Genomic DNA, 25,349 nt, shown 5'->3' on the forward strand with positions numbered 1-25,349 from the left:
GGCAATTTTCAGCATACTGACAAAAAAAAAAAAGCGCCTATATTTTATTGTTCAGTTGCCAGAGTCACCAAATCTTTTAATGAACATTTTATTAGTTCTATATCAAAGACTTCACTTCAACAATGGCCTCTGGCCTCACAGCACTTCAAATCATGAAAAAAACCCAAACCTTGCTTGCCCACAGCATCAAATCAGCATGATTTAGCTAAAATTAAATATTTTTGATGGGGCAAATGATGCTTACCTAAGCCCAGTGCAAATCTCCAGCCTTCCACGTAGTGAGTGGTTTTTACCCTTCACTCTCATGTAGCACTACTCAGCCTGGAATGAGCAGGCACAAATCACTCCAGCCCATTTCAACTAAAAGAAGAGTGGCAGAGTTATTCTGATTTTGTTTGGAGTTACTTTGATATCACAAAGATTCTCTGTCCAAGGCGCTACATCAGCAGGTGGAGCTTTTCCAGGTCCTGATTTTGAAGACTCTAGACAAAAAAAAAACAGGGAAAGTTATTAAAAGTTTAGTTAGTGAATTCCCCAGTAACATTTTCCCCATGGAGGGAATGTTCTTCTGCTTATTTACCCAGAGAAGCATTTGATCAGTAGAGAATGGAACCACAGCTAGGTCAAGACTGACCAGCCCTGCCATAATGATAAATCACCTCTTTGAAAAAGATGTCTAGCATTATCATCTCATGCCACCAAGGGCAAAATGGTCCTTTCCATCTGCATCAAAGTCCAGCATCTACATAACCTGCATCAACCTCCCACCAACATTCATGGGTATCCAGCCCGCAACAGGACGTGAAAACAGGGGGATTAAACACTCTCTTTTATGGAATTTCTTCTGATTTCTATGCATGTATAGAGATATGTAGGAAATGGACTTATAGAGTGGAAAGAATACCTTGCTTTTTTGCAAAATAAATGCTGCTGTTCCCTCTCTATGTGTGAGCTGCATGGCTAGCGAAGCAGGAATACTCTGTGGAGCTCTTGCTAAGCACTAGCATTTATATTTCTGAGGGATGGCTGAAGCAGCCAGAAGGACTGTGCTACTGTTGCATTTAGGTGAGATTTGCAAGAGCCCAAACCAACTGTAGGTAGTCTGAAGCCAGGATGGGGATCAGATTTAAGGATCGGGGTCCATCTTTGGTTGCTTTTGAAAGGATATTTCTCAAATAGACAGTGGAAATCCACACGAGCCAAGCATGTTTCCTCTGCACCCTTCCCACTCACCCAGCTTCATGTGGGCTCCTTCCGAGCAGTATGGTTGAATCCATGAAAGAGGAAGAGACTATACTCACACAACTCCCAGACCAACTAGAAGTGGGATGTGTCAGAAACATCACAAAAGGTCTGTTCCGAGGATATCTCAACAGTTCCACGAGTTCCTATTGCTCAGTTACATTTCAGACAGACAGCATGGAATATGCAATAATATTAACGAAAGTAGGTGGCACAAACTCTCCCTGTCCACTGTACATTCAGCAGCCAGCCATCTACCTGCCCCATGGTACCACTGGGAGTCCACGTTAGACAACTACTTTCCCTTCTCCAGTTCTGTTTTCCCTGGTCTGAAACTAATGTCAGAGCATAAGCACATTTGCAAATGCAGGGAAAAGCAGAGTGCATGGATATGTATTCTTTTCAGACTCCTGTTGCCACATCTTTTGAGTTAGCTTTAAATTTCAGGTTAATGATAGCAGTTAAGTAAGCCGGCCCTATTACAAGTGCACCATCTTGGTCTATTAAATTTGCAAGTCTATACTTAACATTGTTGCTCAGTCATAAATATCTCTCTGTATTTATATTTTAAACACATAAAGCATAATTCACCATGGCAGGAATGACAATATTCAGCATCACCAGAGCTAAAGGCAGAGCAGAGTGTGATGCCAGGCATTAGCCACTTCTTCCACCTGACCCTGCACCACAGCATTTGGAGCCAGAATCTGTGACAAGCTTTTCTAAACTACTTCTGAGCAGTAAATATGTTAACAGCATCTCATCGAAGAGATCCGAAAACACAGGCAAAACATGAGCCCAGAGTAAATACAGCACAACATCGCAGCAGGCAGGCAACAGAGAGTATTCATAGCCTTACCTGCGCTTACTAGCGACACTAGAAAACTTCAAGGGTGCTTTTGGAAGGTTTAGTACACCCCAGGTTGCCACACTGGTGTTTCCTTAGGCATGCTCAGCTCTTGCTTTTCTAAACTCATGCTGACTTTACAATCTGGCTTCTTGTGAAGGTGGGCAAGCCACCCGGGTATGAGCAAAAGCAGGCTTCACCTCACTGTATAAGATGTGTGACCTCTGTAGAACAAGAGTATGACAAAGATTTCTGAAAAGGCTTTGATATGCTGCTCCATCCTCATGGCAAGCTGACTGGAGCTATACCTAAGCAGGCAGTCTTGCCTTACAATCCATTGTGTGCTCCAGGCAAGTTATCTGTCAGACCTTCCTCACATTTGCAACATCTTTGAGAGATTCTGCAGCACTCAGGCTAGTAACGAAGGCAAGGGAATCAGGATCAGAACAATAATAAATCTGAGAAAGAGATCCTCAGCGTTTGTCACAGGCTTAATGAGCCATAATAGGTGCTACAGAAAGCGTTGAAGTTAGAGATCACAGAACACAGTGCTAATCTACCCAGTAAGTTATATGTAATATTTAATGGCCTAAAGATCTATAATTTAAGCTCACAGATCTATATCATCATGAATAATTTTTTACAAGGTTTTGACTAAGCACCCAAACCTGTCATCGGCATATATCATGGACAAAATCACATTATACCACAGCATACCTTCCACGTGAAGGGTATTTGACTTAAACGTAGCCAAACCTGAACCCTGAGCTCACTACGGTAGCCCAGTTTTAGGTTTGAATCTGATGAAGATTTCTTCATGTAAGAAACCCCCTTGAAATCAATGGAGTTACTTGCAGGTAAAGAAATCAGTACAGAAGGATGCTTAATTTGCTGAAGCGCAGGACTGCGGTGCACACTCTGTGAATGTCCCCATCTTCACCATTTTCCATTCACAGGTTCAATGCCAAGTGGAACAATTGCAAGAATCTACAGGAAAAATAAAGCCAGCTCTCCAGTATGAGCCCTTGCTGGTATAGGTAAACTAATTAAATATAACTGACATTTCTTTGGCAGACAAAGCCCAAGAGTACAGAAATTCAAAGTCCTTTTGCTGGTCTGGCTTATTTCACTCAACAGATCTGCTAAACTTTATTAGCAAATGCACTTTTCCTACAGTAAAAGATGAGTCTACATAAGGACTGTTTTGTTGGCATAGCTATGCTGGCAAATCTCTTAAGCAGAGACTGATCCCAACAGAACTATAGATGAAGGCCAAAGTTCAGATTCATAAATCAGAAACCACTGGGTACCAGCTGAGACCTAGTAGCTGCCTGTGAGCATGCTTTTTCTTGCAGCAAAAGAAACTGGAGACAATAGCTTTAGCATCTTTTACTGTGGCTTAAATAGGCTTGTAGTTGCTGTGAACCACAAAAATGTTCACAGGCAACTTACTGCAGTGTTTTTGGTAGCTTGTTAAACCAAAGCGACGTGACCCAAGCACCTGCAGAGCAGCCAGGGGCAGGGAATACTGATCTTCCCTCTTCTCATAACTGACACAGAAATGAAAGCTACACTGGTGCATACTGACACTGGCTGAAGTACATGTTCCATTTTCCATCGCTCAAGTTCTATTGAATCTTCATCTTTTATTGTGTTGGGTTTCTTAAGCCAGAGCTCTTGCAGGTTACATTTTGGTCTGATTTGTTCTGCTAAAGCTGATTATAACTCTCCAGGGACAGAGACCAAGTCTTCCCCAATGTTTACATCTTACCCAGCACAGCGTAGACAATCAATAAATCAGAGATCATCTCAATAAAAATTTGTATACATTTCATTAAATCATTTAAGCGCATGTGTGAGTAACTGTATGAACAGCCTCCAAGTGGAGCACTGCGAAACTCCATAGCAACGCAAATGACATCAGGGAAAGGAAAGACAGCTTTTGAAAAATGGATAGCGGAGAGGTCATGCTTTCAGCCACACTCAATCACTCGGTGTTCAGCGTAAAATGTGTTGTTTGTTCCCCCAACTGGTGAAGAACTGAATAGACAGGAGGCAATTTAAATGGGGGGTGATTCTCTAACTCCATATTGATGCCATTTTTAAACACATAATTGCTTCCCATTGGGTTCTTAACCTGTGATAACTCAGGGAGAAATTCTGGGCAGGGCGTTGGCTGGCTGCTATTTGAAGCAATGATTAGGACAACCAGTAATGATGGTCAGAGTCTGCACAACAGGGACTCGGCTCTGGTCACCTCAGAAAAGGCTCACCCAGGAAAACACTCAGTAGAGCCGACTGAAGAATCCTCCAGGCATTTTAAAGAGTGCTTATTACTTTTAATATCTGCACTTCAGATTTTCCTGTCATTACTATTATTATTCCTCTCCTTTAACAAGTAGAAAAGGGCAGGGAAGAGCTAAGATACTTCCTGATGTATTTTGTTTCCCTTTACATAAACCTGTAAACATTTCCAAAGATGCTCCATGTTTTGTTTTCAATACACATCACCCATGTCATTTCCTCTCAGAAGCATATTTGTGGGAATGTTCAACCAGTTCTTGTACTGACATTCAGAACAGACAGCTTCCGATTTCAAATTAAAGCAGTCAATAACCGGCACCTCTGCACATGAACAGGCCTCATCAATGTGTGGGAGAAACTTCTTTCACTCCTATAAATTCATACGCTTCTCTTCTGCAGGCTGTGATATTTTTCCTAGACTACTGATGTCCCTTACAGGTATTGTTTTGCCCTGATGCAGAGCTATATCACTAAAAAAAACCCCAGAGTACAGATTAAGTCACGGTGGCAAGACATTTTTTTCTGGTGCTCATTTTGCCTCAGAACAAACAAGTCTGTAGTAGCACAAGTGAGTCCTTGGGACTGATTTCACCTGTGCTAATGGAGTCTGTAAGTACAACTGTAACAGCAAACCCAAATAGCTCTTTTAACACCTGTCATCTGGATGCAAAGATTCAACTCCAGGGTGTTCAAATAGCAATTGTTTCCAAGTGGCTTGGCCAAGATCCACACAGATATCAACTTGTGCGATCCTCAGTCCATCAGCAAAGCTGATCTACTCGCTCACAAGAGCAAACAGCCCAAAAATCACAGAACTCCACGCAGCAGCGTACTCTTGCCAGGCAAGAGCTTGCCCCTCCCTTCCTCTTGCTCTCTACTGATGTTAAAAGAGCACTTACTACCTTAAAACGTGAGTACCAGAAAAGAGAAACAGCATGCTGGATCTGAAGTTGAAAGGCTATCGTTAAGTTTGTAGATGGAGTTTAATGTTTCTGTTGTTCCGTGGAATGTCAAAGGAAGGAATGTGAGGTCATTAGACCATAATTTTTTGATTATTGACAGGTCTCTGACTACAAAAACCCCACGATTATTTTGGTATGCTACCTGGTTTTGTTCAGTAAGATTCTAGATTAGTTATATATTAGTATCAGTTTCTTTGTAAGAAGATTCCTTCGGGGGATGGGGGGAAATGAACTCACTTCAACTTTGAAATTCCTGAGTGTTTTTTTTTTTAAGCCTTTTATACAACAAATGCAGGGGAGGAAAGGTCTTTGGTGCTCATAGGATGTGAAGGTAACCTTCAGAATACAAGTCAAATATAACCTATGCAGTAACATCTACCTGAGTTGCCAAAGAGCTTGAAGCAATAACACATGAACAACTGTCCAGTTCTGCTTCTATAATAAGAGTCCACACCAACCATTTCAGTGCTAACAAAGACCTATAAAGGGAACCAGGTTGTTACTCCACGCATCTGTAAAATACACCGTTGTCCACCTCAAATACTGAAAAATGTCCTACGTCAATTCCACTTCCCCCAAAAGACAAACAACCAGGTAAAAATTATGAAATTAAATGCTTGGGGGTATTGCGTTATGGCTTTATAATTTCAATTCTCTCATGTACATTGAGGTCAAAGTTTTAGGCTTTTATCCACATTCAGAAATGTAATAAAAAAAATATTAAAGTTGTCTTGTAGCCATTTGGCTTTTAAGGGTGGGGAGAAATACATCACTCCCAAGCTCACAGTTAACTTCTGAGACAGCTGACAAGGTCAGCAACTGAATGTGACCAGCATCTCTTTTTGGGTGCTGAGGACAGGTGATTCTTGGGTTCTGAATCAAGCTGACAGATCACCATCACTTCAGCATATGCTAAACCGGGCCCCAAAAGCTTAAGGAAGGAAGTTGAGGAGATTTTGAATGCACAGGTTCATTTATTCATCTACTCTGCTAAAGACTCACCCCCAGTCTACTAAAGATGAAATCATTAATGCAAGTTATCACCTCCTTCTTGATATCAAAGGACCTCATCCTTGTTACCATGTATTTATGTTACTGAAAACCAATGACAAATACATGCTGTGCGAATAAAGCCAAAACTGCAGTCCTGATAACCAATGCAGGAGGAAATACAATTGACACAATATGAAAAAGAACCACCCCATGAGTCTGCACTCATAAGAGGATGCAGAAAAGAAGCCCATTTCCAAGCTTACTTCAATGAGAGGAAAAAATCAAGGCTATTAAAATACAGATTGAACCTCTTGGCCCCTCAGGCCAAGAGAATGAATGCCAGAATGAAATAGCAAAAGCAAGAATGTCAGCAACGAGAGCCATATTACAGCCCTGCTTTTAAGGGCAAGCTTTGATCCTATGCCGGCTGTGGGGAGATGAGAGGGCAGAGTGGTGTTCCCATTTCTGAGGCATGACACTCTGCAAGCCTCCTCTGCTCTGAGCAACCTCTGGATTTGTGTCAAGCACAACCCACTGCCATGCTCAGGACAAGGAACAGAACCGTACAAGTTTCCCACTATCCTCCCCCGATCTGCCCTTGTCCTCAGAGAGGCTCTTGAATCCGTAAACATAAGCAAAATCAAGACGGTCCTTTTGGCTCCTCTGCAAGATTTCCCCCAAGTCAGAGCCTGGTTTAATTTCCTTCACAATAACATAATATACATTTCTGCCCCTAGTTACTATGAAGCACGGGGAAGGGAGAGACGGGAAGAGCAAGTCTTCATGGAAGCATTGCTCTGAGCAATGTTCCTCACTGCGCTGGCATACGCTGCCCTTCTGTGGCATCAGACCTTCATTAAGTCAAAAGGCTTGGCTGTGCTCTCTAGGTTGTTAATAAAGTGTGCTGCGTAGAACTATGGAGTCCTACTCCAGGCACAACCCCTACTACAAGCTCATCCTTATTGAATTCAATTCAACTGTACTTACATTCTGTTTGCACGAGGACTTCCACAATTTCAGAGAACAAAACTTGCGTAGCATTAACAGCTCATTGTGACTGTCTTTTTGTTCTCCTGAGTTATCCAAGTTCAAGCTGGACAAACTTGAGAGACAATCTATCTGGTTGCAAACCATTGTATGCGCTCCATTGGAACAACTCCCAGTGGAAAAATTTTAGCTGCGATTCAACTGCCTGTTGAAATTTTGCCTTGATTTTATGGCCAAAAATATGAAGGAGCCAAGCTCTTCTATTTTTCCACAAAGGCTCCTTACCACTGGGATTATTCTCATCATTACAACAATAACAGCAGTGTAGTAAAGAACCTCAAGTCTTGCAAAAAGCTGGTTTGGGCTAACCATCTTTCAGCCAGAGTGGAGAGGTCTCATGCAGAACACTGTGTTCCTGTCCCTGTCCTTACTGGCGTTGTGCATTCCTCCTGCCAAGCCTTTGCAGAATACCTTGAAGAGAAGCTAGCAAATGGCCAGACTAGTCATCATTCCACAGAGCTTGTCCTGCCCACTCCCTCCCATACCAATCTTGCAGCAGCGTGGGGGCCGTTGGCTTCTTGTCGGGCCCCTTGCACCAAGGCTATGCTCACAGCAAGAGCTGAATTTTGCCTCAAGCACCAGCTCTAACTAAAAAGGAAAGTAAAAAGCACATTATCCTGCTGTTTCACAGGGAACCAAAGTTAGCACAACATATCATCTCAAGATGAAGTGTTTGCTACCATTGGATCCATCCATCTTCTCTAGGAGGAGTCATTTTTGCCAGCCTTACTTGTGTTGGTAAAGGGGCAGCAAAGAGTCTTTTATCTGAAAGCACGTTTCCCCGGAGATCAAAAGTATATTCTTTAGTTTTCAAATCTTCCCTCTTTATCCTCACAGTTCCCATATACGGGAAAAAAATGGCAAAATGTTAGTGAGAGTATATATAAATCACACCAACCACTGATCCTCTTATCCAGTAACCATAACACATCATACATTGAAAGTCTTTCTCTGAGAGAATAAAATAAATTACATTTTGCTTGCCAGCATACTGAACCTTATGTTGGTTATTGTAAATTACTGAAAGCACAAAGGTATAGTCTTTGTGCGCTCTTCTTCGAACATGGAATGTGAACATCAAAGAAGGCAGTTATCAGAAACTGCCCTTTCTCTGCCTCTGCCTTTGACAATAGGCTGATCTTCTCCCATGCTATCAACTTAACTATCAAGTTAAAAGAAACAGAATTGGACAAACAATTTGAAAAAAACACTTGCTACCAAAGATAATAAATTATCTTTGTTATAAATATCACTATAACTAAATATTTTGGCATTAAAATAATTAATTATAGGATAAAAGCTTAAACAGAGCTAGTAAAAAGAGGTGAAGAAAATTATACATTCCCTATAAAAGTTCTTGTAATATTAATGTTTTTGAAAAATTTATCACCTCTGAAGTTGATCAAAAGAATCAGTACTATCATCAAAATTCCACTTTTAAGCAGTAAAAGATCATAATTTTGCATGTGAAAACATTAGTCAGTGCGAAATCATCCTCCTTCAAGACAAATTTTTTCTTGGCCCATTTGTTGCCTGAGTCAAGGCAAACTTGGCTCTTACTCTAAAGAAGGGATAACAGACACGAACTCACCGAGTTGTTGTCAAGGGATTCTTCTAGAACAAAACTGCACTTTTTGCATTTTTCACTGCTAAAAACATGACAATCTGTCTCTTTCTCCCCAAGAAAAACATGTTACGAACACCAGCGCCACGTGTGCTTGTCCCATTTAGACTTACAGATCTATTTTAGTTCCAGGGGTATCACAAAGCCACTCACAGTTGAACCCCACCCCAAATTCTAGGACAATCTCAGAAATTATGATACTGTCTTGTACAAATTATGCTCAGGTGAGAAAGTAAAGCAACATGAAGTTACTATTTTTTGTCATAACAGGACAGAGGATAGCTGCAATTTTTTGCTTTACACTAGTTTTTCCTGAGCAGCTGTATTTTTACTTGCAGGTTGCTTTGTCTTTTCCCAACAGATCGATTAGATTCAGTGCTAGCTGAGACTCTGTGTCATGTTACAACTTCGCCGTCTTTCAAGCAACTCATATGACTCATCAGCTCAGTAATTACAACAAATAAACCAAATTTCCCATCTGTGGCACTGTAAGTAGAGACCACTTAACATCGGCACCTACGGATGCTGCTTCTGCCATGCTGCAGAAATGACAAGAAGGAGGAACTGCGAGCCATCCTCACCTCACTGTGCAGAGCAGGAGTGGCCCCTGCTCTCCCCACAGAGGGGAGAGATGTGAAAGTCATTTAAATAACAAAAGAATGTCTCCTCTCCTTGTTAAGAATGGCATTTTAATTCCATTTCTCAGTTTTAAAATGCACCAAGATGACTTCGTTTTATAAGCGCTCTGGAGCCTGAGGCACACATTTGTATTACAGTTGGGTGCTTTTATTGCATATTGTATTTTTAATTGTTCCTTAGAAGATTGAGCATTTTTCCACCGAGAAATCTAATACATTATTATTATTTCTGATTCCACGTTTATTTGGATCACTGTGGTGCATGTCAGCCGCATGACTTGTGTGTATCTTTCTTTTTCCTCCCCTCTCAAAGGATTCTGTTGTTTCGATTATGCAATCATTTTGTTAATACCAGGACAGATGGCCACAATGAAAACACACAGGGTGCTCTTTCTGATAGATACTTGCCAATATCAACAGGAAAGAACAGAATTAAATTCATGAACTTTAGAGAGAAAGCACAAGCTTGTTCTTGAGCAGGGAACAGCATAATGCTTTCATGTACACAGTAATAGCTGATGACAATCTATAGACATGCGGCTTGCAAGACTAGAACAATCCAAAATAGAGCCTGAAGTAACCCTTAAAGGGCTGCAATTAGCCTGTTTGCCTCAGATGGCACAAGGTCAGATTTGGAGAGGATGCAGTAGGGACCCAGTGCTTTGCTATCTCAGACACCCAAAAGGTTTCCAGACATCAAACCTAAATCACCCACCGCCCACTGCAGTTTAAGCCCATCATATCTCACTCTGCCCACTATTTATTCCCCTCCTTTTTCAGCAGCCTTCTACAGTCTGGAAATCTGTTTCTATATCTCCCTGCTGTCACCTCTAAACTAGGACAAACCAAGCACCTAGCAATTTAGCCTCCTGCCCCCACAGCAACACACCATCAATGCTTATTCAATAACTTCTGCACCGAGCCCATAACTTCTGGGGGAGCTCCAAGGCACACAGCTATTCGTGCGTGCCACACAGTACGGAGATAATCCACATTTCAGCTTGAAGGCTTGCAGGTTTGGCTGCTAAACTCACCAGACTCCAGTTACCAAAAGGAAGTCTAACACATCTGGAAAATTTCCATCCTCCTGATACTGCCGGTTTCCCATGATGTCACTGTTTGTTCTCAACCAAGAGAGAGGCTCTTAGATGTCACCCAGTAACATCAGGAAATCCAGTTCCATCCTCACAGAAGGAACTTGTGGTGCAGAAGGTCACTAAAGAACAGGAAGATTTAATAACAGAATCCCCACCACCAGTTGAAAATATGTCTTTTCCAAAGCCCGTAAAAAAGCTGGAAAAGTTAAAAACTCACGCTCCTGTTACCAGCAAAATTATTATATTAAATTGGACACTGCTGATATGAGAACACCAAATCCACATTGAATATAAAAAGACAATCTTTGCTTTGTTAAACGTGGTCTCTGACATGGTCCACACCTGCTAACAGTTTGTCAGAGTTTGGTAAACCCAGAATTCTCAAAATAATTAACCAAAGCAAGGTGTGAGAAAAGAATTGGGCATCATCGCCAGAGAGCTCTGCTTTTCTTTAAGCCAAGTGACAAAGACCAGACCCTGCTCAGGCCGATATTCCTCGTCTTTGCAATCAAAATGCAGACGTGTACAGTAAGCAGACACTCTACCAAAGCTTACACCTATATATGCTGTGAACCTAAACCTCGAGATGAAACATGATATTTCCAATACCTTGGAAGTGTCAAGAAGTGTATTTAATATAGATTTCTTTGATATTAAGCCTAGTGCTCACAAACACACTATGATACAGTATTTACTAATACGATTGTAGTGTTTCCAAGCAGAAACGGGTACTACAGATTTGGGTCTAACGGAAGTAAAACATCATTGCATAAATTCCTGCTATTGGTCATTTGGAGAACTGTCTTTGCCCTGAAACACAGATCTTAAAGGTTTTTCTTTTACTTTCTAGCAGTTAAGTGCAAAAAGCATCGATACTGAGGAGACTCTTCTTCAATTTCTTTATGAACTGGATCAGAATTTACACAAACAGTTTTGCAACTGCATTTCAAGAAAAAACCTTCAGCTGTAAATAACAAAAGGCAAGCGGGGTGGTACCTGTGGAATGAGGGGATTCAAAACAAGAACCCCTTTGCAAACACGACCATCCTGCCCTGTGTACAAACACCTCCAATTGAAACAAACAATTTTTAAAACAAGGGAGTATTTCTGTGGTCATCCAAGTGGCCCAATATTAACTAACGTCAGCTCTGCATGAAGCTGATCTTCTACTGGAGAAACATAACCACTGGCTTTTGCTATCCAGAAGTAGGGTAGATTTTGGAGAACAAGCAGAGACCAACCTCTGGTAAGATACACGCAAGTGTCAGGGTTGATCAAAACCTTTCCTCCAAGAAAATAGGAACATTTTGATGGTTTCTACCAGGCCTGAAGAGAAGAAACAGACCTGCAAATAAAACTCTTGCAATATACGTATACATGAGTCCAAGTAAATATTGATAAATACTTCAGAATCTAAACAACATAGCAACGCATTTCAGGTACTCAAAAGAAACGATATATTGGAAATAAGTCAGGAAAATGTAATTTAATGTTATGGCAGACAAAGAACTGTGAAAAATCTAAGACTTCGATTTTTAGCTATTAAGCCAGACATCCTGCAGGGACATCCCACTAGGCCACCAGCTCTGGGAGTACAGCCATCACATGAAGCCTGGTGCTGCCGAACGCTGGAACAGTCCCTGCAGAAAGGGGTGCTCCTCGCTTCAGTTCTCCCTTCCAGAGTCACTCGCTCCCTGAATTTACACACATGGAAGCGGACATGGAGAGCAGGTCTGTCATCACCCATCCTCACCCAGTCCCACAATTGGAGAATGGCACTGGTGCTCCCCGAGAAACCAAAGTGTTCTGAAAAGCTTCACTGAAAAAAAACGGGTCAGAATCAACACCCCAGACTCAGACAACTCTAGAGCAGAACATCATAGCTGTTGGAGACTGAGAGAATACCACTCATTTCATTTGCATGAGCAACTCCAAAGATTTCAATCGTACACACGAACACACCGATAAGAATTTACCACATGGCTGTGACACCGCTGCTGGTAGTAGAAGCGTATTTAATTTCCTGTAGTTCACACTGGAGTGTTTTGTCCCCCAAATCTATAAAGTGAAGCTTCCCATAAAGGTACTTGCTAGCACGGGGTCTCATCCCCCTTCAGGAAGTTATAAGTATGGAAAAATGAAGATGCATTTCCCACGTAAATTAAAATTGTTCTTATGATTGCAATATTTGTATCCCCAAGAGAAGAAGAGTGTTTGAGGTGGGTGGATAAACAAATATTCTAATCACATTCTGTTGAAAGCTGAAATTTCATTTCAACATCAGTTACGTTTTTTCTTTTTAATTTCTGCTCGTAGCTCAGTGGGATCTATAAAAAAAAAAAACCAACAAAAGCATGTCCTTGTAGCTGACTGCTTTTCGATCTGTGATGACTTATTTGCATGTTTATTTTCCTTGTTATAATGATTGGTTTAATATATTTTTCTTTTTTGTTACTGTTTTCACAGTGCATTTCAGGGAACGGCGTTCACTTGATTTCTAGCTGATGAGTGGTTAACCCAGGGGGAGTCAATCTGCAAATCCTACAAGCCAACTGGGTTACATTCACTCATGTTTCTAGTCCCACTGGCTATATTTTTACCACACTTCCAGTGCGGGTTCCAACTATGCATCTAGGAACACCAGCAGCGAGGAAGATGGTTTGAGATTCATACGTTTCTGCATACTGGCTCAAGACCATGCTGGTACAACACAGACCACAGTTTACAGCTGCTTTGGACATGCTGAGCCTGGATACGGCCCCACGTCCTCCTTATGAATCTGCCACTATCTCATCTTCATCAGGACAGTGAAGGACAGACAAGTTGGTTTTCCAGAAGGTACAAAACCCGTATATAACTGTGGGAAAGGTGAAAAATCTGGTTGTGGGCTACACAGCTTCCATGTGGCATGGAAGCTAAAAGCCTCGTCAGGCCAGCTGCGTGATGAAAAGACCACAGGGATGGTGCAAGACAACCGCCTATTTTCTGGCTCAGCCTCCCACAAAGTAGCTTAAGCATTTCCGTGCACTTCAGGGGAACTAAATGCAAAGGGTTTACACAAGACATTAGGAAAGTGTAGGAAGAGGTCTCAAAGCAATGTCAACATGCCTCTATTCTGGTCACTGCATTTACATGAAGAAAGCATGGAAAGTGCTTATGGGTCAATTTAGGAACTTTAAAGTCATTAAAGCAGCAGCTCTGGAATTGGCTTCTTATGCAATGGCGCTGTTTTAAATATCACCCATTTTGCATGGGCACTTTGTCACTTCCTGCAGTGACATGTTAACAGAGCTTTTAGTGGCAGCAGAGGCAATCTTTGTAGTGCTTTAATATGATGCTATTCATTTATCAGATTTATGGCCTAACCATGCAATTGCTTTGTGCTTTACAAAAAGCCATTACGTTTTGCCTTCATAGTGTTTTCCCCCTATAAGCCAATGATACCAAAAACACAAGAGGTCTTTAGTGGAGCCAGGTCCTTGATCAAAACTGGAGAGAAGTCAGCAAACAGAGAGGTGTAAAGGAACAGCAGGACATGGGGGATCAAGCGACACTATGGTTTATATTTCTGTAGTCTAGTCGGAGGTGCCTGACTATCTGGTCAGCAACATCTACACCTGACAGAGCAGAAGAGAGCCCAAGGTGACGAAATCATTATGTTTCATGAAGCTAGGTAGCTAGTGAAAGATGGAAACCCTTTCACGCAACACCCCCATTAGTGCCCCAAGAGCAACACGAGCACAGCCTTCTCTTGGGCTTCAAAGGACCTACACCCAAGATACCATCCTGCTCAAAATCTCTCAGGAAAGGCTTCAGTTTGTCCTTAAACAGGAACTGTATGTTTTCAGAACAAATCTTTAAGAGGGCTCAAGCTTTTATAGAGACCGAGAGCAACATCAAGCAAAAAAAGCAAGATTTACAGGGTCTTGAATTGAAGAAACACCTGAAATAACGGCCGCAGGGAACAGGGAAATGTCAATAGCAAGAGCAGCAGACCAAGAACAGGAAGACCAAGAAAACAAGAGCAAGACCAAGACTACAGAAATGAACCGAGATAGAAGTATCCAAATCATCATAGGCGAGTGCGCAATATAAGTAAGTAACGCTAGGGCGACAGTTCACTCTGCATATTTACATTTATCTTCACTCTGTATTCACAGAGCTCTTTGAAATACAGGAGTAAACTTCTGGGAGGCTTAAAGGGATTTTGCCATCAAGCTAAAACAAACAAAACACTCCTGTCTGAGGAGGAGCAGTCGATAAGCTTAGTTACAAGAAATGTTTAAACCAGCTGTTACAAGGAAAAATCTCCATCCTGTCTTTCTTGTTAATTTTGGGTATATGAGAGTATTGCCGCCTCTCTAGCCAACTTCCTACTCCAGTTCCTGTGCTGTGGGGCTTGGTGTCCTAACAGCAGGAGAAAAAGAAACAGTTGAAAGACAGAAACACAACAAGGACAGGGAAAAAACAATTCAGAAGGCTGGTTCTGTTAATTCAGGCTGTCACTTCCATTCCAGTCACTTTCTTTGTGCTCTTACTCCTGGGGATTTTTAGCTGAAGCAGAGACTGGTGAGAGAAGGGCTTCAAGAAGGCAAAGACCAGCCTTGCAGGGAAAATATGGAGTTTCTGCTTTGAAACACACAGGAATGCTCAACATCAAACAACAAGACCACATGGACGTGTCCCAAATATTATCACATCACTGTATTACCAATATTCCAAAAAGTTTATTGCCTCTCCTCACTTCCACGGTTATCTCTGCCCTCCATGCTTCCAACATGGGCTAGTGGAAAAAATTAGCAATGCTTAAAATATTCCTGGTCCAGACAAGATATAGGAGGGCCTGAACTCAGATAATCCCTACTCAATGTTTTTGCATCTCATGAGCTGGCAATTACCTGAAATTTTAGATGATCCACCAAGCAAAGCCACAAGAGTTAATCTTTTGAGATTCATCCATCAATACAATGGATTCTTTACATAAGGAAGTTGAAGAGAGGGCAGAATAGGGAAAAAAAAAAAAAAAGATCATATATAAGCAGAACCAAGAGAATCATAACTTGGCCACAGGTAAAAGTCCCTTTTTTACTTCTGTGAACAGATTTTCCAGCACTGACCACCTATAATATGCCCAGCTTCTACTGGACAGAAGGAGCACTTCCATTTTTCAAAATGGTGCTTAGGAGTATGAAGAAAAAAAAAAAAAAAATTAGTGGCCAAGTCACACATGAAGCTGATGGGAACTTTACATTCAGAAATATGGATGGGCTCCAAGCACACAGCCAGATTTCATTTCCCCTGCCCACGTTTGAGGTGTGGATAGTTAGCTCTTCTGTGAAAAAAACTGTCCAGTTAAAACACTAAGATTTGGAGGCAGTGCCTCCTGCAAAGTTTAAGGACACGCAGAACAAAATCTGGATTCAAGCCTGTGTAACAGTGGCAAAATTATTTACTAAGAAATTTTCTTTCCTTCATAACACCTTGCACACACATTGCTTGAGCTGCTCACTCCGTGCTCCGCAATCCCAGTTATGTGCGGGCAGCCCTGCAGACCTTGCGCAGCCATTTTGCATTCTGGACACATTTGAAAGCTACAGTTATTAAAAGGCCTTTGATATCTTTCACAATAGCTTTCTCACATCCCCTTTTTGGGGGAGTGGAGGGAAAATTTCAATTTTTAAGGACACAACATTATCTACCCACCACTGTCCTAGACATCACCTAGTAATTCTGTTTCCACACAACGTATCGTGCATATTGGCATGATCTGATTGTTCTTTCCATGCGTTTTAAAGATCTGCTTTGTCTAGTACTGAGCTATGTCGTGGTTTCAGTTGGGATGAAGTTAACTTTTTTAATAGCAGCTGGTATAGTGCTATGTTTTGGGTTTGGGAGGAGAAATACTTTTGATGGTGCACTGATGTTTTTGCTTGTTGCTCAGCAGTCAAGGCCTTTTCTGCTCCTCACACCTCCCTGCTAGCGAGCAGGCTGGGGTGCACAAGAGGTTGGGAGGGGACACAGCCGGGACAGCTGACCCAAACTGACCAAAGGGATATTCCATACCATATAATGTCATGCTCAGCAAATAAAGCTGGGGGAAGAAGGAAGGGAGGGACATTCGGAGTTATGGCATTTTGTCTTCCCAAGTCACCATTACATGTGACAGAGCCCTGCTTTCCCAGAGATGGCTGAACAACTGCCTGCCCATGGGAGGCAGTGAGTGAATTCCTTATTTTGCTTTGCTTGCATGCGCAGCTTTTGCTTTGCCTTTTAAACCATCTTTATCTCAAACCCATGAGGGTTTTTTAGGTTTTTTTCTCTTCCTTCTTTCTCCCAACTCTTCAGGGGGGCAGACTGAGGGGGTGACAAGGGAGCAAGTGGCTGCGTGGTTCTAGTTGGTGGCTGGGGTTAAACCACGACAAGATATCACAGACAAGCGTCACCTCCGTGACTGAAGAAAGGAAACAGTGCACAAAGTCAAGCGAGAGTAACATTCAGACTGACCCAATACTAACTGTCTTTTAAGGCATGCACCCAAAATGCACGCTCTTATTAACTGTTTACTAATCCCATCTCCATTTGAGATCTGTTTCAAAAGCTCTAAAAGTAAAGAAATACAGTAAAGTTCACATTTGACCAAGCAGAGCGTAAGAGTATATGACGTTATTTTCTCCTCCAAATGGAAACTCTGGAAACAAATGTTAGAGCCCATCAAAACATTTTTGACAAAACACTTTTCATTAAATAAAATGTTATTTAATGACATTTTGATTTTAGTTAGGGTAGGTATCTGGGGTCTCAAGTGAAGTCACAAAGATCCCAAATTAAAAAAAAGAAGTCTGACCTTGGGAATCTGAAAATGGATGTTTTAATAGCTCTACTTCACAGACAGTGAAAGGTTTGATCGTGTTCCAGCAGGGAATTTCAAAACCTTAAAGGCTGTTGCAAGACAGAATTTCATGTTCCTCAGCCAGCTCTTGTTAGCATAGTCATAATAATCATAGTCAGAGATTTATGTATTGTCTTTTATCCCCATAGAACTTAAAGCAGTTTGCAAGTGATTGTGATCATAAAAAGCACGTACAAAACAATTGGGCTCACACTCCTCACTAAGCAAAAGAGGTTAGTCTGCACTGAAGCGTGACAGCTGTTGAAGAAAGCGCAGAGTTATGCTTTACGAATAAGTGCGAGGAAAACACAGCAACTAATTGAAGAGCAAAAGGGATTTAAGTAGGCAATTTATAATTATTATAACTGAATTTGGCTAGAAGATGAAAGCAAACAAGCAAGCAGTCTTGACTAAGAGGATGTGTAAAAACCTGTGCATCATCTGCTGTCTCAAGAAAGACTCCTTCCAGCTGCACTTGCCCCTGTAACCCCACAGTTTTAGTCCCTCAGCTAGGTACCATGTGTCTGGTTCCACCTGATACAGGAAAACCCAAGTCAGAGAGGTTTGTGCATACAGTTCATTAGAGTGTCTGGAGAAGTTACAACTTCACCATAAACTGCTTCTCTGAGACCACTGGAATGGAAGCGAAATGTCACAGTAGGTGTTTCCACATCTCTCATTTGCATTATACTGGTTTTGTGTTTTGGTTTTGGTTTGTTTGGGTTTTTTTAATTGCAAATACCAATCTATTCAGTTCTCTACACAAAATCTGAGGCACAGCTGTCATACGTATAAAGTCAATCAGCAAAGAAGATGGAGCCAGTTGACATGATTCCAAATCGGGGGAAAAGGCATTTATCATTCACACAGCTTTAGAGGATCCACATGCCAGTCGTATCATTTGGGGCTTAAATTCATGGAATACTCCTGTGAGAGAGTATTACACTTTAGAGATTATTGTGTCAAAGAGCAAAGCGGAGAGAGCTCTGACAAGGAAGAAATTTCCAAGAACTTGCAGAGAGAGACAGGATTCAGCTGAACCCGCAGGTTCTGAAGGAGACCTTCTGCTCAGAGACAAACAACTACCTCTCTCAAAAGCAAAGACGAGAAACTTGGGAACAACTACATAGGAGAAATACAGCGCTTATGCAAGGGCAAAGTGCTGCAAAGGAGATTGACAGGAACTTTGCCATTGTCTTGAGAGAGATTACGATTGTGGGGGGTCATTATCACTGCAGTGACTGCTTGTGCACTGAAGGCAAAAGGGGCAAAAATAATAGCATAAAAGATTGCAGGATTGGTGAATGACATGCTGTATCTTCTGAATCTGTTTGAATTTATCAGAAATAAAGCTTTTTTTTTTTTTTTTTTTTTTGAAAGTGATTGGTAACCGGAATCCTTTCACATCAAGTTTAGTTGCATTTATAAAGTGACATGTAAGCCAATAAGTAAAAGCTACTAAAAAAGCCTAATCACATTTACATTCTAGCCTCTTTTTGTTGCTATACCAGAATAAAGGGGACAAACTAGCTAGGTGTGACCATCTCCTCAGTGTCCTCAACCAAAGGGGAATTTTATGGGAGATTTAAAAGCTTCCCAAATAGTGGAATGAGCCAGAGTCACTAGAGGGACAAAACGCCCCTCTTGCTCCCCCACAGACGCTGTCAGGTGCATCTTGGCAGGAACTGAGGCCTGAACCCCTAATAGTTCAGGGGCTGTGTCTGCTGTATCCCTTGCTGTGTGCAGTCTGGGCACAAAGGTAAGTCAGTTTGTCATGTTTTTGTTACAGCCTGCTTTGTTCAAACTTAGCCAGCAAAGTATACTCGGACTCACTCTAAACCTCATGCTAGAATAAGTCACACATCTGAAACAGAGCAAAAAAGAAAGAGTTGAAGCAAAGCCGAGTACTGACAGCACTGGTAATCTCTGAACCCAAGCAGGTTCAGTAGATGCGGACCACAATTAACGATAGGGAACGATTTCAAAATGGCAAAGCAACTTCAGTCAAAACGACGTGTACTCCAGGTAATAGTATCATATCTTGTCTGCTGAGAAATTTCCAGATAAGGGTTCCCAGGCAAGAAGAGAGCACAGAGAATAGCAAATGGCCTTAAAAAGTTCTTAATGCAACTCAAAGAAAAGGGGGAAATGGAAAGCAGACCCTGGGCGCAATTAAAAAATGCTGTTTCTTTTTTTAACGAAAGACCTCTCAGAGAATGGAGCACAAATGTGGCTCTGTTCATAAAACGACACTGTATCCTCCCTCACTGTATTCTCACAGGAGGCTGGGAAGTTCCCAACAGCATTGTGGAGGCTGCCTAGTGTTTCTCATTAGGCTCTTAAGAAGTCTTTGCTAGTGAAATCCCCAAGGAAAAATTAATAAGGGTGGTTTTGGGTAGACAGAGAAATCGAGTTCTGAACACATACTTCAGTGGTGTGTTACCAGATCTCCTTGACTACAGTTAAGTTCTGTTCATCATACACCCTGTAACATACACCAAACTCGTTCCATATATTTTAGCAAAGATCTGCTAGCAAAAGAAGGCTTTCTATCACTAAGGAGCCAAAGACTGCCAGGCTCTTATGCAACCTAGTTGGTGATGGAGCTGGACTTAATGCTGCCAGACTTAATGCTGCTTTATCATTTTCACTTGCTTTGTCTTCTAAAACACAGTATCTTGTTTGCTCACACCTGAAAAAAGGTCTCTTCTCTGTGTCCTTTCCATAACTCCCATAGCATTGCTTTCCCACACACTTGTCTATGAAAAGAATGGGATTTCTTTCTCAGAAGAGAAGGTTGGGGTCTCCAGCTGGCCTCACAGGCCAGCTCAAACCCCCCTTCCACTGGTCTTCCATGGACACACAGTAATACCAGTAAGCATCCAGGATGTAACAGCACGGACTTGAGGCTTCATAGTTTTCAGGGCTTGACTCTTGAACCTGACAAAGGTAAGCCAGCGCTTAAAAGGACTGACTTCTGGGGAGTTTATTCAATTTTCATTAATTCTTCCTACAACTTGTATAAATGAATGAGTTTCTATTGTGTATTTTGCCCACAGAAAGACCAGTAATCCAGGCACTGCTAAGGCTCCCTCCGAAGCACTTCCAAAGATCATTTGTTTTCCTTTTTCAACTAGTGGGGATTAGACAAAGCTATACAGTACATTTTGAGAACTGAAGAAACTTGCCCCTTCCCCTCAGGAACGGACATCAAAACAAGCCCACTTCCTTCCCCTCATCTATGGACAACTTGCACCCAATTTCAAATCCCTGCTGAGTCAGGAGATAGCAGCTATGCTATGTGGGACTTTTTTTGGTTTGGGTTTTTCGGTTGTAAAAAAAAAAAAAAAGGTTAGAATATAATTTCTTTTTCTGGACCAACTATTGCATGTTTGGCTGCTGGACAAGAGATTAGCTGTTTGTTCCTACCAGCAGAGTTATGTGGAGGAGGTATGTGGCCATTAGCCAAGGTCATTAGCCAACAACTACAATGAGATACTTATCCCAGTTGTCTGTCCTGTAGGAACAGAGATGGGTAAGTGAAGACTTTTATTCATGCACATAAGCAATTTTACTACAGACTGTCCTAATCTCTTACACCAACATCCCGCCAAGTCTATAAAACAACTCTGTGATTTTAATCCACAGTAATTGATCCGATGGCTGATGGGAGAAATGCAAGTTTAATGTGCAAATGATACATCATTAAATCAAAGCTCTGGAGGTCAAGAATTATCAGAATCAACTGTTTCCATTCACCATGTCGAATGACTTGTTCTAGTTCCAGCTCAGTAGAAAAGAGTGATTTAATACTTTATCTGGCTGTAGAGAGAATAGCCTTCAATCAGGTAAGTGACTTCATCACAGAGTCACTGAAAAATACTACAACAGCTCAGCTATAACCTGATCAAACAGCACAATTCCTGTAGTTTGGTGCCTTCAGAGGGGAACCTCTGTTGTGATTAAACTTTCATTTTAAGAATATGAAAGAGGAAAGCGCTACCAAACTCCAGACACGCCTGCAGGGGTTCGGAAGAGATTAGAGTCCTCAAATGACACTGAAGCTAAAGGGCAGAAGCGGAGGAAGAAAAATGGATGTACAGAACAAATAAACAGTACAGTTATCAAAGGAGAGCAGCAGCTCAGATGGCAGAAAACTTTTAGAAGATGGTGACAACTCTGAACTGCTTGGGAGAAAAATAAGAGACCTAAGGAAAATAGCATACAGTTAAGTGGCAAGCAGCAAGAGGTGGTGTGAGATGAGACGCCCAACTTACAGATTCTACGCTCGCTGTGTTACCCTCACCAGCCAAAGCTAGTCCTGCTAAGAAATGCCCAAGGGGTGCCTCAAAATCTTTTAACATGGCAGTAAGGACTGGGTGTCCACCAGTATTTGCTCCTTAATGCAAAATGTTTGAGGTGTCCGGCTCCTCCACCACCATCCCACTTTTTCCTTGCCTCTGAAATAGGAACAAATTTCTAGAGGTCAGTGAAAAGTTTCACTTGTTCAGGAATACAGACTTTCACCTTCAGTATTTGCAGTCACACATGCACCCCGGGGTCACTGTGGGTGCTCCAGAGCTCTGCCTCCCTTACGGCACATGGTCCCAGCTCCTCTTTGTGCACCTCAGGTCCCTCGGGTGCAAGCTGTTCTAGCACAGGCAGCCCAACAAAGGCAATTGGCCCCGAGACAAAAATGGGACATGAAGACTTCCACCTACAATTCATACGCAGCCTGCCACAATGACTTTACACTTATTTGTTTTCAGAGTAGTTTTTCCAGTTTTGCTACTTAAAGCAGGGTAAGGGCAACTATGGGTTTGGCTTTGATTTCATTTGAGATTTTGCAGATGGGATTTTCCAAAGAAACTAAACTCTTCTACCAAAAAAAGTAGTAAAAAATACACCCCACAGTCTTAATTTTGATTTCAAGACTGCCTTCAGACTGTTTTCACATAGGTTGGATGATGCATCAATTAAATTTTGTTTGGACAAGATTCCTATCCTTGCAATAATAAAGAACTATGTACTAGACTAAGGGGTCCTCCCCGTGGAAATGTTAACACCCTGACAGTTTCACCCTGATCATTTGGTTTTCTTTCTGTTTGCCAATGTACCAGCACGTTGAGAAAAGTACACAGGAATCTGCCTTCTTGCCAGTAGCGGAACAGATCATAACTACCCTCAACAAATAAAGCAGGCTAACTTTAGGCGCATAAACACAAACTTGCAGTGAATTAATTTACTTGCACATTACACAAGATTAGACAACAAACAGAAGACAATACATGGAAGTGACAATGATTCTTTAAAAGCTTAGAAAGGATTTGGGTTGAGTTCTGTATTGCAGTTGGAAACAGCACTGATTCTCATGTGAACCTCTTATTTTGCAAAAATGTCCTTATTTTCATTTAACCCAAGAACTTCTCACTATGATTTTTTTTTTTTAAACTAGAAACAATTAAGTGATAAGTTTTTACAACGGTGTGGAAGATTTAGATGACTGTTCTATATCTGCCCTCTTTTTGGCTGGATAAATAGTTTTCCATCTCTGCAGGATTTTATTTTTTGCCTCCTTTTAAAAAGACTTCTCCCCAGTTGAAACAGGGCAAATGCAATTGGTCTCCTGCCAGGCTACATGTTTCAAGATTTTTTTAAGGTTACCTATTTTTATAAGAATGTATCACAATTATGAACCTATTCTCAGACTGTTTTTTCCCCTAGAGCTAAGTGTCAGATGTTACTGAACAAAGTATATGTATATTCAAGGCTTCATTATTGGTTTTCCATGCTAACTAGATGAGAACAGATGAAAGTCTTGATCCTGTGATGAGGCAATTAGGAGACTGTAGGTGAATCATAGCTGATCTTTAGCTTGAAGGTTCAGGTGAGTGATTAGTTTTTACAAATTCCCTGATTATTGAGCCACCCAAGGTACAGATCAGCATTCTGGATTGTTTATCAGTAACAGCAGAAGCACAGGAGAAAATCACCCACTTCTGTCTGAGCTAAGGAAAAGCAATAAGGTTCCTGCCAAAACCACCCCCAAGTCAATGCAGAATGGCTGGCAGTTCTTTAAAACATTATTGGATGTAACTTGAGTTCAAATGGAGGCAGGAAAGGAAAAAAAATCCAAAGATGAAATAGCAAGCAACTTTCTTTAGAGAGTTATTTTGTCTTGTGTATGTATATGGCTTTTCTCCTGCCATTCTTTTATTACCTCCCTGTTCCTCACATTGCCTGGTTGGAATTATGTTCAAAAGGCTTTGAACCAAACACTGCATATGAGTCAAAGTTACTAAAGCCTCTGTATCCTTCCTACTTACTTATACTATATATAAGCATGATATTTCAGCTAAAAAGAAAAAAAAAAGTCTTTTCTTTGCACAGAACAAGTTCTTTATATAACCTAACATCTCAGTGATTCAGAGACTGGGCCTGGGTCGTCCAAATAATGATGTGCCAAGCCCTAGATTTCATGTCATCGCTACACAATAGCTGATACAGCTAATACATTCCTTCACATGAATACTACAGTATGGAAACATGACATGCTTAACTTACAGAGTAGTTGTAGTACCGAATTATAACCTTTCCTACTTAATATTGAGTACATGACGAGGATGTGCAACGCTTATAGCAAGTGCTTGCTGGTGTCCTAGTCTAACATAGCACTGAGGAGATGCAATACTCTAACCACCTTGTATTAATAAACAAGTTAACCAAAAATACTAAACAAAAATATAAAATGAATGCCAGTCCTAGCCAAAACAAGCAAAAGGAGCACCATGGTCTGAGAAGGCATAAGGAATTTAAATGCCTTATTGGGGTACAGTGTCCAGTTCTGGGCTCCCCAGTTCAAGTAAGACAAGGAACCACTGGATAGAACCCAGCAGAGGGCTGCGAAGATGATCAAGGGACTAGAGCATCTCTCTTATGAGGAAAGGCTGGGAGACCTGGGTCTGTTCAGCCTGGAGAAGAGAAGACTGAGAGGGGATCTCATCTATACTTACAAATAGCTAAAGGGCAGGTGTCAAGAGGATGGGGCCAAACTCTTCTCAGTGGTATCCAGTGACAGGACAAGAAGCAATGGGCACAAACTGGAACACAGGAAATTCTGTCTCAACATGAGGGAAAAAAATTCTTTACTTTGAGGGTGTCAGAGCACTGGAACAGGCTGCCCAGAGAGGCTGTGGAGTCTCCTTCTCTGGAGATACTCAAAACCCACCTGGACACGTTCCTGTCCAACCTGCTCTGGGTGAACGTGCTTTCGCAGGGGGGTCGGACTAGATGATCTCCAAAGGTCCCTTCCAACCCCTACCATTCTGTAAATACTGCACATGCAAAAGATCTGTCCTCTGGCCATGTTACAGGGATGACAGATCCGCACTGAGTGCCTCAGTTAGAAGCCTAACGCTCCTTAGTCAGTGGGGAGAGGCAGGCAGCTGCAGCTGCAGAGGGTGATGCAGACCTGAGTCATGCTCTGGAGCTGCTTGCTCTCTCCATTAACTGTATCTAGGACCTAGAAATCTATGCTCCAAATTTTAGCACCTCCTTTAAGCCAACTGAGGGAGTTTCTCCTTCCCCATATGCAGAGACACTCAAATGAACTCATTCAGAGCCATCTCAGACACAGTTTCACTGCAGCTCTGTTGGTCCAGAGCTCTGTCCTGGCTAATTTACTTTGCATTATGCAGATCCCAAAA

The sequence above is a fragment of the Chroicocephalus ridibundus genome, chromosome 6, assembly GCF_963924245.1.
Source record: "Chroicocephalus ridibundus chromosome 6, bChrRid1.1, whole genome shotgun sequence".
In the NCBI taxonomy this organism is placed as follows: domain Eukaryota; kingdom Metazoa; phylum Chordata; class Aves; order Charadriiformes; family Laridae; genus Chroicocephalus; species Chroicocephalus ridibundus.